This window comes from Xenia sp. Carnegie-2017, unplaced genomic scaffold (genome assembly GCF_021976095.1).
Source record: "Xenia sp. Carnegie-2017 unplaced genomic scaffold, XeniaSp_v1 HiC_scaffold_24, whole genome shotgun sequence".
NCBI lineage: Eukaryota > Metazoa > Cnidaria > Anthozoa > Malacalcyonacea > Xeniidae > Xenia > Xenia sp. Carnegie-2017.
In genome coordinates this window covers 2,641,883-2,655,089 of record NW_025813487.1, presented here as the reverse complement: position 1 = coordinate 2,655,089, position 13,207 = coordinate 2,641,883, and the positions used below count along the sequence as shown (strand labels likewise).

At 36.2% G+C, this 13,207-nt stretch overlaps 1 long non-coding RNA gene across 1 annotated transcript; it reads right to left on the bottom strand.

Moving 5' to 3' along the window:
- Window positions 1–1,325: 1,325 nt before the first annotated feature.
- Window positions 1,326–1,954, bottom strand: LOC124451566. Its single transcript, XR_006950530.1, has 2 exons — window positions 1,693–1,954; window positions 1,326–1,476 (listed from the first exon to the last, which is right to left on the bottom strand). It is a non-coding gene; the product is annotated as an uncharacterized LOC124451566 (long non-coding RNA).
- Window positions 1,955–13,207: the final 11,253 nt, after the last annotated feature.

Genomic DNA, 13,207 nt, shown 5'->3' with positions numbered 1-13,207 from the left:
GTCGAAGCTGCCCATTGTCACGTCGAATGTGGAGTTGTATTTCTTTTGCCATGGTTGTTGGTTGTGAATGAGGTATGAGTTCTTGGCATGTATGATAATGTTTCTCTCTTGGTTTGTGATGTTGTCGTAGGTTGAGGCGAATTCAAGTGCTTTGTTTAAGAGGTCTTCGTTGATAGACGGGTAGAAGTCTACAATGTCGAAAGATATGAAATTGTGATTTTGTTTGTGTTTGATGGAGTTGAACCACTTGATGGCAGATGACGAGTTTTTCCATTGGTTCAGCGAAGTGGCTTTTATGATATTGTTGGACTCTGCTCTTAAGCATCGAGCACTGTACTTACGGAGATTCAAATAAACAAAACTTCCTATTACGCTCCAATATAAATTTTGTCGAGCACTGTATGATAATCCGCAATGGAGAAACTAAACTTCAACTACAGCATCAAGAACATTCCTCTACCATCACCAAATGAATACCTGCAACGACTCATCGAAAAATCTGAGTCCTTCCTACGCAATATGCGTTGGAAGGCTTATTTCTTTCTCAACCCGAAATCCACCACAGCTTCTAAAGACACCTATGGCTTCAAGAGCACAAAAAACCCTCCACCGATTGACGACTTAAAACAATTCGAAAACGACATGATGAAGATGATCCAATCAGTAAAATTTAAAAAAGTACACAACGCATTTCTCACCGAAATAAAAGACAACACTACTGCCATCAAACACGAAGAAAAGCTACTCATCGCAGCCGACAAAACTACAAACTTCTACAAACTAGACAAGCCAGCATACAACGACCTCCTACAACAAAATATCACGAAATCATACAAGAAAATAAACGTCGACACAATACAAGCCATCCACGCCGAAGACAAAAATATCACATCACAACTGGGTATATCTGACAGAGTAGACTCCACCGCTAACAAAGACGCATTCATAACACTCAAAGATCACAAACCGAACTTCGCAAATAAACCCACGTGCCGACTAATCAACCCGACGAAATCTGAAATTGGAAGAATTAGCAAAAAAATACTTGACAGAATAAACAACAATATCATAAAAGCCACTTCGCTGAACCAATGGAAAACTCGTCATCTGCCATCAAGTGGTTCAACTCCATCAAACACAAACAAAATCACAATTTCATATCTTTCGACATTGTAGACTTCTACCCGTCTATCAACGAAGACCTCTTAAACAAAGCACTTGAATTCGCCTCAACCTACGACAACATCACAAACCAAGAGAGAAACATTATCATACATGCCAAGAACTCATACCTCATTCACAACCAACAACCATGGCAAAAGAAATACAACTCCACATTCGACGTGACAATGGGCAGCTTCGACGGCGCCGAAACATGCGAACTCGTAGGAAGCTATCTACTCTCACAACTGCAACACATCATTACTAACATAGGACTCTATCGCGACGACGGACTAGCCATTACTAAAGCAACACCTAAAGAAACAGAAAAAATTAAAAAAGAGATATGCCGCGTATTTAACAACAACGGATTGCGTATCACTATCGAAGCTAACAAAAAAGTCATCAACTTCCTCGACATTACGTTCGATCTAAAGAATTCTTCCCATCGACCTTACACTAAGCCTAACACCTCTTTGCAATACATCCACCACGAAAGCAACCATCCTCCAAGCATCACAAAGAACATACCCGATACCATTAACAAACGCCTTTCATCCTTATCATCCGACAGAGCATCATTCGACCAAGCAATCCCTCCATACCAAAAAGCACTTGACGAAAATGGATATCATTACACGCTGAAATATGACCCAAACGCTACTACGAAACGGAAAAACAGACTTAGAAATAACATACTCTGGTACAACCCACCATACAGCAAGAACGTCAGCACAAACATCGGCTACAAATTCATTTCACTAATTGACAAGCACTTTCCATAGACCACAAACTCAGAAAACTATTTAACCGCAACACAATTAAATTAAGTTACAGCTGCATGAACAATATGGAACATATTATTAATAACCATAACAAACGCATATTGAGAGAACCTGACAATACTAATGACACCATCAATGACAAAAATACACAAACAAAACATGCAACTGCCGTCAAAACAAAACTGCCCACTTAACGGAAACTGCCTACAATCATCTGTCATCTACCAAGCAACTGTTAAACGTTTAGACAATAACACAACTGAGACCTACATCGGACTTACAGAAAACGAATTTAAGACTCGACACAGAAACCATACTGCCTCTTTTCGCCACAAAAAACTAAGAAACTCCACCGAACTCAGCAAACACATATGGACACTAAAAGACAACAACATCGCTCACAATATCTCATGGAACATCATTACTCACAGCAAACCGTACAACAGCGCCAACAAAAGATGCAACCTATGCCTGAAAGAAAAACTCTTCATCACCTACCAACCACAACTATCATCACTCAACAAACGTAACGAACTTGTCTCCTCTTGTCGCCATAGACACAAAGCACTTTTATGTAATTTGTAATCGTACACTCAATATATTATGTAATTCTATCTCAATTTTTAACCTAACTTCCTCTTGTATATATATCTAGCACATGCTTTGTATTCATTTAATATTATCCCCTGAAGAGTGAGAAATCACGAAACAGGCTTGTCGGGATGAAATTGTAGTTTTTGTGTATTTTCTTTTTCTCATCAATATATATATATATATATATATATATATATATATATATATATATATATATACATAAAGATTCTCAGTTTCTCCGATTTTTATTGAGCTGACTTGCCAGCTTCGAGCTTCATCAGAATGAGGATATTTATTTACACGTGCTTTTAGGAGACGTTTAGAGCGATTGGATTAGTGGGTGGATTAATGTGATTGGATGGGGTGAAATGCGTTGCCATGGGTTTTGGTGTGTTGTTAATATGATTGGTGTTAGTAATATTAGAGTGTAGTGTTTTAGTTTTGGTGTTGTTTGTAGTTTGTCCTTTTCTTTAGTTGTGAGTATATGATGGGTATGTCGATATGTCTATTGTGTCGTTGTCTTCTTTACCAAGCTTCTTTAAATTCGCGTGCGTGTTTAGTCTGTGCGCGTCCGAGTACTTTAGTTTCTGTCCAGTCGAATGTGGTTGTTTCGCGGGTATGTTCTGCCGGTAGTGAGTTCGATTCGTTTTATGGCGTTTTGTGTTCTGTTAGTTGTTTCAATTTTTCAGATGTTTGTCTATGTATTGCTCGAACAGTCTGGTCGTCGTTTTTAGGTTTTAATTGCTCGTAGTTCTTCTTTAGGTGACAGGTGGTTTGTGGAGGTTATTTGTGATTTTGTGACGAATGTCTTCTTTCGTTTGGTCTGTTGTTGGTGTATTTTAAAGCGGATTCCAGGTCGGCAACGTAGTCAAGTTTGTTCGCGTCTTTAAAGTTGTAATTTAATCCTTTGTTTAAAATTTTAGTTTGCTGTTCGGTTAGTGGTTTGTTCGAGATGTTTGTGACAAATTCGTTTGTGTTGGGATGGAGCTGTTTGTAAGATCTGGATTCTTGTAATTTTCGATGAAGTTCGTGGTGTCGTTTTGTTCTATATGCGGATGTTGCTTTTTTGATGGCTTCATTAATGGATTTGGCGTCTGATTGTGTCGTGTATGTTGTTACGGTTTCTCGATGTTCTTGTAGTTTATGACGGCAAAACATACCCACGGAAACAACCACACATTCGACTGGACAGAAACTAAAGTACTCGGACGCGCACAGACTAAACACGCACGCGAATTTAAAGAAGCTTGGTACAGTGAAGACAACGACACAATAAACTGACATATCGACATACCCATCATATACTCACAACTAAAGAAAAAGGACAAAAAAACTACAAACAACACCAAAACTAAAACACTACACTCTAATATTACTAACACCAATCATATTAACAACACACCAAAACCCATGGCAACGCATTTCACCCCATCCAATCACATTAATCCACCCACTAATCCAATTAGACGCTCTAAACGTCTCCAAGCTAAAAGCACGTGTAAATAAATATCCTCATTCTGATGAAGGCTCGAAGCAACGAGTCGAAAGCTCAATAAAAAATCAATTAAAATCCGGAGAAACTGTTATCTTTTATGTATTCAATGCCTGGATTACAAATTTTCAAACTTATAAAATCGACATATGGGATAGATATTCTCAGAAGAACAAGAAAATGGGAATTATTCGCACGTAAAGAGTCATCAACATTGGAGCAGCTTCACTTCCTACACAAATGTAAACAACAACGAATCCTACCAAACAGCATCAACTACCGACCACCATTAAAAACAACTCACGCCCAACAAATTGCACAATCAAACGGCCGCCGTATATTAAACGTCCTCATATCAGATGCCCACAACCGCTTACGAATCTACCGTCATAAACTACAAGAACATCGAGAAACCGTAACAACATACACGACACAATCAGACGCCAAATCCATTAATGAAGCCATCAAAAAAGCAACATCCGCATATAGAACAAAACGACACCACGAACTTCATCGAAAATTAAAAGAATCCAGATCTTACAAACAGCTCCATCCCAACACAAACGAATTTGTCACAAACATCTCGAACAAACCACTAACCGAACAGCAAACTAAAATTTTAAACAAAGGATTAAATTACAACTTTAAAGACGCGAACAAACTTGACTACGTTGCCGACCTGGAATCCGCTTTAAAATACACCAACTTAACAGACCAAACGAAAGAAGACATTCGTCACAAAATCACAAATAACCTCTGCCACAAACCACCTGTCACCCTAAACTACGAAGAACTACGAGCAATTAAAAACCTACAAAACGACGACCAGACTGTTCGAAGCAATACATAGGACAAACATCTAAGAAAATTGAAACAAGACTAACAGAACACAAAAACGCCATAAAACGACGAGATCCGAACTCACTACCGGCAGAACATACCCACGGAAACAACCACACATTCGACTGGACAGAAACTAAAGTACTCGGATGCGCACAGACTAAACACGCACGCGAATTTAAAGAAGCTTGGTACAGTGAAGACAACGACACAATAAACAGACATATCGACATACTCATCATATACTCACAACTAAAGAAAAAGGACAAAAAAACTACAAACAACACCAAAACTAAAACACTACACTCTAATATTACTAACACCAATCATATTAACAACACACCAAAACCCATGGCAACGCATTTCACCCCATCCAATCACATTAATCCACCCACTAATCCAATTAGACGCTCTAAACGTCTCCAAGCTAAAAAGCACGTGTAAATAAATATCCTCATTCTGATGAAGGCTCGAAGCAACGAGTCGAAAGCTCAATAAAAAATCAATTAAAATCCGGAGAAACTGTTATCTTTTATGTATTCAATGCCTGGATTACAAATTTTCAAACTTATATATATATATATATACAAACCGTACGTCCTGTGTCCCAAGTGCAGGAGTCACCATTTTAATATGGTGATAGCCGTGATGGCACATTGTATATACACTTTGTTTATATACAAACTATGTATATATATGTACAATTAACTGGCAACTTGTAACTATGTCATTTTTCTAATGATGTTTTAAATAAAACCAAAATATTGCCGCGTAATTGTTTGTTTTATAACTTTGTGGTTACATTATGAGTTACACTAGGTTACACTATTTGAGGTTACAAGATGCCTTTTACGGATTATGCTTATTTTTAACTTTTTGGTTCTAATCAGTTTTATATTTCTCTTTCAACTATTTTATCATATATATAGTTGTCCAAACTCTTAGGCTCCATATTCAGGTCATTTATGTCTTAAGAGTTGGAGCTGCTAGTACCAACATATTTAGTGTTTGTATTCGATAAAAATGGCACAGGTTTTAGCCACACTAACTTTTTCGTCTTCTCTTAGCTTATGGACAGACCTTTTGTGTTCACTATTCAATAAAAACAAGATTCAATTAGCAAAATTTTCATTTTGTGGCAACTTATTAAAGTGCCATAGTCACGTTTGCTGCTGTGGAGGTTTCAAATTGACGTAAGTTTCTAAGGAGGAAACAAATGTTTCCACTCGGTGTACTTTCCAAGATTTGCAGATGTTCAATTAAGAAATAAAAGATGTTTCTTGTGGAAATATTAACACCAAGGAGACCTTAGGAGTACTCGAAAGCAGATCAGGCAAAAACGTCTTTATATTTCTTTTATAAAATAACAATAATGTAAAAAAATAAATTCAAAGCAAAGGTTTTAATATTTCCTATAACATGTATTCATGATTGATTAGCAAATACTCTTTGATGGATTTAATTGATGAGGCTCAGCTATCAACCAATCAACGCAGGCGTTTTATTGTTTTTATTTTATATAATGCAAATTGAAGTTGTCAGTTGTCATTCGGGGAAGAAAAGAATACGAACTTCATTTATTTCTTCCACTATTATATTAAAGTGAAATGAATAAGGAGTGTTTCGAGGAGAACACACTGAAAACTAAGATGGAAATTATTTTGACGTAATTTCTTATTATAGAATATAAGATTTTTAGATGAATTTTCAGGCTTGCGATAGCTATTTCTTGTGGAAACGACCGCATGTAGTGATCCTGACATTACGAATAATTTATCTATGTAAAAGTTTTATCGTAACTTGACAATCATCACTTAGAGACTATTAGAGAGGACATAAATTCGAGAGCTTAGATCAAATGGGTGAACTACAAATGTAAAAACAGCTGCCCATTTACTGAAATTCACTGTTTTTAATTAAAAAAAATTCTTGCATGGTAGCAACAGTTGGTGTTAGCATAACTAATCATTTGCCATTAAATAAGATTCGTTCAATTTCATCAACATTCTTTCTATCTTAGCAACCTCCAGTGTTTGGCTGCGACTCTACGTCTGTTACGATAAGGAGCTTCACAAATTCTAAAAGCAATCGCATTGAAACAGATAGCATCACCTTTCTCGAGAATTTTTACGGTATATTGGCAAATTTCTGATTTGAGCAAACTCTTCACTCCTCTCGACACAGGTATGCCTGATTTAAACGAATTTTGCTATATATAAGTAGAGAAGTTTGTTCAAAGAACAAATTTTTTTAATTGTTTGAATTCAGATGTCTGATAAAATGAGTAACAAAGCGTTCAAAAATATACTGGCGATATTGCAAAAGTGGTTCTTGTTGCTCTTATGATAGCTACTAAGTTCGTCTATTCTCCCAGGATATGATTCGCACCATTTTAAATGTCACTATTTTATAGTGACATAGGATTTCTAGAGAAAAACTGCAGTGATGTGAGTCATAACAGGTCCCTGTTAGTGTTATATATTTTCTATCAACCGAAACTTGTACTTAACCTTCTAAGGGCCATATGTAGTGAAATACATCATAATATAACTACTCCATGCGGTCTACGTTAAAGAACTCGAGATTGACAAACTTTTAGGCGGACACACATAATGTGTGTAGCATCGTTTTATGACTCTCTTGTGGCCAGATGTTTTCTCAATTAAGTTTCGTTTCGTAGTTATTGCTCGCGCAAGTAATGGCCTTTAAAGATAGTTTTTCATTACGGTAGCTTCGCCCACGAGTGTGAAATCTGTTTTATGAGAGCGTTTGCCGCCCGCTGGATTTTATTTCCATTATTTTCGCCAGAGACGGAGGGAAATTTAAGCAAAACATGGCGGCTCTAAATAATCGACGACGACTTTTTCTGCTAATTCTTTTAAGACGAAGATTAAGAAAACAAAAATACAAGAAAAGATTTTGGGTAAGGAATATAATACAAAAAAGGAAAGAAAAAGGAGAATACCATACTCTAGTTGAAGAAGCTATGCTATATGACAAAGAATTTTTTTCGTTTGTTTCGTATGACTCTTTTCAAGTTTGAAGAATTACTGACCTTGGTTGCACCAAAAATATCACGCTGGCATGCAAGAAGAGAAGCTATTGGACCTGCAGAAAGGCTTTGCGTCACTTTAAAATATTTGGAGACGCCTTTAGAACTATTGCAGCAATTTATCGTTTAAGTGATACTGTTGTGGGACGAATTATAGGGGAGACTTGTAAAGCTTTGTGGAATGTTATGGCAGAAAATGGTTTTTTATCTGTTCCGAGTTCGTCTAAAGAATAGCTAGATATAAGTCAAGACTTTGAGAGAAGGTGGAATTTCCCGAACTGCGTTGGAGCGATTGACGGTAAGCATATCATTATCCAGTGTCCTTCACGAGCAGGATCTATGTTTTTTAACTACAAGAAGTTCCACAGTGTTGTCCTGATGGCATTTGTGAATAAAAAATATCAATTTACGATAGTTGATGTAGGCGACTATGGACGTCTAAGTGACGGTAGCGTTTTTCAAGTAGCCAACTTGGTATTGCTCTGGAACAGAACAAATGAAACCTTCCACACTCAAGACTGCTACCTGGGACCAATCTTAGTGTATCATATGACGTTGCTTTCCCTCTTAAAAATTATTTAATGAATTCCTATCATAGGTAGAGATCCAGTTCCCCGAGGGAATTGCAAATTACTGGTTCTCCCATGCAAGAAGAATTGTAGAAAATGCCTTTGGCATTGCCACCTCGCGATTCAGACTTTTCAGACGAGCAATTACGGCAGATGTTGACGTTGCAGTGCAAGCTACAAAAGCAATTGTAGCTCTTCATAACTATCTTATGGCTGACAGTTGTATTCCAAGTAATCCATATTGTTCACCTGACTTTATTGACCGTGACTGCAATGGCTCACTTAGACTAGATGGGTGGAGAAGAGAGAATGTCAATAATGGCGGAATTCAGGATGTAACACATATTTGATCCAATGACTATTCAATGCCATCAAAAAATATCAGAGACTGTTTTAGAGAACATTTCAACTCAACAATAGGTTCTGTGCCATGGCAAGTATGGGAAACTATTGAAAACTTGAGGGCAGTTCAATGAAGAAGATTAATATCATGATGAACATCGACATTTAAAAGTTCTTTTGCGTTTGAGATTAACTGCAGAACAGCCTCTTCAAGCTCGAATACTTCAGCAAATCGCAACGTAGTATGGTAAAGAGAATCAATACGAAAACGCAAAATCCCGATCTGGACTTCCTTCGAGGTCAGCAATACAACCCAAAATAGAGTTGCGAAGGATTCTTACAAAGTATAACCTGTCTGCCATGTTTTAGGGTTGTAGACTTGTAGGTAAAACAACTGGTTTATTTTGTTTTCATTATTAACGCATCAAGAAAATAAATTATGAACAAATTATAATGTGATTGAGTAAAATTTGATGTTTTGCGAATCACTAATAATGTTACGTCATCATAATGGAATGTTCAACAACAAAATGAGTTTTAACAGAAACTGTACAGGAAAAAAATTCGATTATGAAATTCCAGAATGGAATATGATCAAGACAAAATGCACATTGCAAAGGACAAAATGCGCATTAGTAATTGAAAATATAGCAATTAATTTTGGGGAGATCACCCTCCATAAGTTTGTGATAGAGCTTTTTGTTATCTTATCTTTATAAAAACAAGTCCTGTCCAAGTTTCCACATCATTGCCTAGAAGTCAATCAAATTTAGAAAATGAGTTGATGTAACTAAATTTCTCACGCACAATTCACCACGACACGATGTCCTTTGGCGTAATTTTTTTTATTATAATTATCCGACAGCCGATAAATTTATATATAAAGCCGTCAATGTGTCTGTGAAAATGCAAAGCCATACGACTTCAGTTTATCTTACCAGGTGTATTTAGGGCGTGGATTCAATTACTTTCTTCTTATTAGTCTGTTTGCTCGTCGTGGTCTCGTTGCTTCAAGGTCGATTTCTTTGAGCATAGTTTGAAAAGCCAAATAACGTACTAGCACGTTATACTTAGATTGCAAAAGCTTCCAAGTAGCTCTATGTGCAAGCATAATACCGCATTCATTAAGTTCTCGTAAAATATATTGTCTGATACGATCTTCATTAACAGCATTCCTGCGTCAACGCAACACGTACAGTTTCAACGAATTTAAAAGAGCACTACTTGAATTAGAAATGCTTTGGAATTTATCGTGTAAACTCAAAATAGTTTACTTCTGGTTGCGTTCATGTATTTCTGTTTGTGTTTTGCTTCCCTGCATGCACAAATTAATCTTTTATAAAGTTAAGTAATGGAAGCTGTTGTTTTTATGCAGTAAACGACCGTAGAATGTTGAAATTTAGCAAACATGGAAGGACGTTTGAAAACGTGAGACCTTATCGTTAGAGATTAGACTTTAAATTGGTATTGGTGAAACACAGTGTGTCTTTGTCGTAGACTCGTAGTGCAACACTTTCTTACTAACCAATGCTAACTTACGGTTACGTATTAGCAACAATGAGATGGATGTTAGTAACGTTAGTAACGTCAAGTTTTGAAAAAGTAACAAATGTTTAATTTATGCACGCCGCATGATCAATTACAAACGTGTAATGAATGAGTTAGTGGTCAAGAACTACTTGTAAAAGAGTTTGTATGCACTTCGTTTACCAGAAGTTATCTCAACTTGAAGGTGTACAATGACCACGACAAACAACATGGTACATGGGACAATTCTTTAATCCGGAACGAAAATCCTAAAATCGACACCCCACTAAAATTGCAATGTCAACATAGTTCTAACTTTCAAAACCAAAAAGAAATAACTTTTCTAAAGTTCTTGACATGTTTAGAAGGTTCGCTTTAGGGTGGTCATAGGAGAAAAACTTTGCATAACATCAATATTTACTGAGAAAATTACTATGTTCCATCTCTGGTGTTACATGATAATCCATAATCATGTAAATTATACTTATTATTGTCATATACTTAAATATATTATTAGTTAACTAGTTAGTGCTCTTTGTAAAATGCCTTACTCATACATGCATGTGTATGATAACCACAATAACAGGAAAAGCTTACGTATAGGACTCGGTCAACCTTCTGACCACAGACAACGTACAGGACGTGGTTAATCAACTGACCACAGTTTACGTCATTGTACGATCACTTATAAGTGATGAAACGAAAGCTGTAGTTATGTTGGTGCTTAGTAGAAGTCCACATCAGAAGAAAGCCTCATGTCAAAGAAAACGAACTATTTACGAAAACAACCAAAGAATCCAGATATATATCCAATCCATCAACGAAAGTGTCACTGAAAGCAGTTGTCTTATATAAGTTTGAACATTTAAACATTTATATTATAACGTTTATATCAAAATTATTAGTATATTAAATAAATATCTTAAGAATTGAGAACAACTTCTCCACAAGGTTTTACTCCTTTTGTTACGAGCAATTGAACCAAAAGCGGCCATTTTATTATTAGTCGGGACGTTCGTAACACAGAACAGTTATTTCCACAGTTATAATATACAGTAAATGAAGTTAACTTTGGGGAAAAAGGAAAACTGATCAAAATGAAACCTTGTAAGGGGGTTCGTTTTACAGTCAATTAAGGAATAAAGTAATTGAGGAGCATTCTTGATGTTTCTTATGTGGCCACAACACCTGACTTGTCAATTGTCACAATGACTGTAGACAACATACAGGGCCAAATTTAATGTCCTCTTAGGGGGCGCAACAAGGCCTAAAAACGTATAGTTTTTTGCCTATTTTAATCAATTTTGTAAGCTTTCTCCCACAGACAGGAATCGTTACTGGCATTGCATCTTATTATTAATCAAAGCTTAATGATATTTCTTTGTGGGTAGCCTGCTCACAGGCTAACCAAAATGTTATACTAAAAAATGTCCAGATGTCCAGGTGCTAGGATGGCGATTCACGAATTGACAAGACTACATGGCCATGATGCGTTACGGAAAATATTTGAAAGTATGAAATTAAGGAAATTCGTAAAATTTTACTGGCAATAGTTGAAATAAACATCTCAAAATATCATACAGGTATACTAAAAGTTAGTATAAATACTGAACAATCATCTACAATTCAAGACCTCCCGTAGGATTAAAAATAAAAATATAATTGTACAAAATTCTGTTGTGAAGATTTTTCATTGAAGCGGAAAAAAAATTAATTTTTTGTTAAAATTTTTGTTAAAATACTTAGCAGGTTTATTGAATCATTGACTGAAGCCTGTCTCTCAAGCAGACGTCAGCCTTGTTTCAGTCGTTTAAGTCAGTCGGCCATAGAGGGCGAGGTAATAAACTAATAAGGCGGACTCTTAGTTGGTGGTAATTGGAGAAAAATTATCATTTTTGTTGATAAATGATCTATAATATTTTGGTTATCATTACAAAAAATGACCGTCTGACTTCTCTTGTGATTTCTCATGTAGTTAATTAAATGTTGGTCATTTACGCTCTTCGCGTACCTATTTTTAATTTTCTAGTGGTTGCGCAGTCATCGGTAGAGTGTAATCAAAATGCAAAGGCTAACATAAAGTATTGAGACTCAATAATACTGTGACATGTGCTGCAATATTCGTTAGTTCAAAGGTGAAGGGGGCGCAAAATTGGCTTTAGCCCCCGCAGTCAAAATTGCACCACCACGCTACTGTTTATAATATAGGTTGTCGCATAATTTTGATTATAACTATCCGACAGCCGATAAATTTGAATATAAAGCCGTCGATTTGTCTGTGAAATGTAAAGTCATACGGCTTCAGTTTATCTTACCAGGTGTATTTAAGGCGTGGATTCAAATACTTTCTTCTTATTAGTCTGTTTGCTCGTCGAGGTCTCGTTGCTTCAAGGTCGATTTCTTTGAGCATAGTTTGAATAGCTAAATAACGTACTAGCACGTTATACTTAGATTGCAAAAGCTTCCAAGTAGCTCTATGTGCAAGCATAATACCGCATTCATTGAGTTCTCGTAAAATATATTGTCTGATACGATCTTCATTAACAACATTCCTGCGTCAACGCAGAACGTACAGTTTCAACTTATTTAAAAGAGCACTACTTGAATTAGAAATGCTTTGGAATTTATCGTGTAAACTCAAAATAGTTTACTTCTGGTTGCGTTCATGTATTTCTGTTTGTGTTTTGCTTCTGTGCATGCACAAATTAACCTTTTATAAGGTTAAGCATTGGAAGCTGTTGTTTTTATGCAGTAAACGACCGTAGCATGTTGAAGTTTAGCAAATATGGAAGGACGTTTGAAAACGTAAGACTCTATCGTTAGAGATTAGACTTTAAATTGGTAT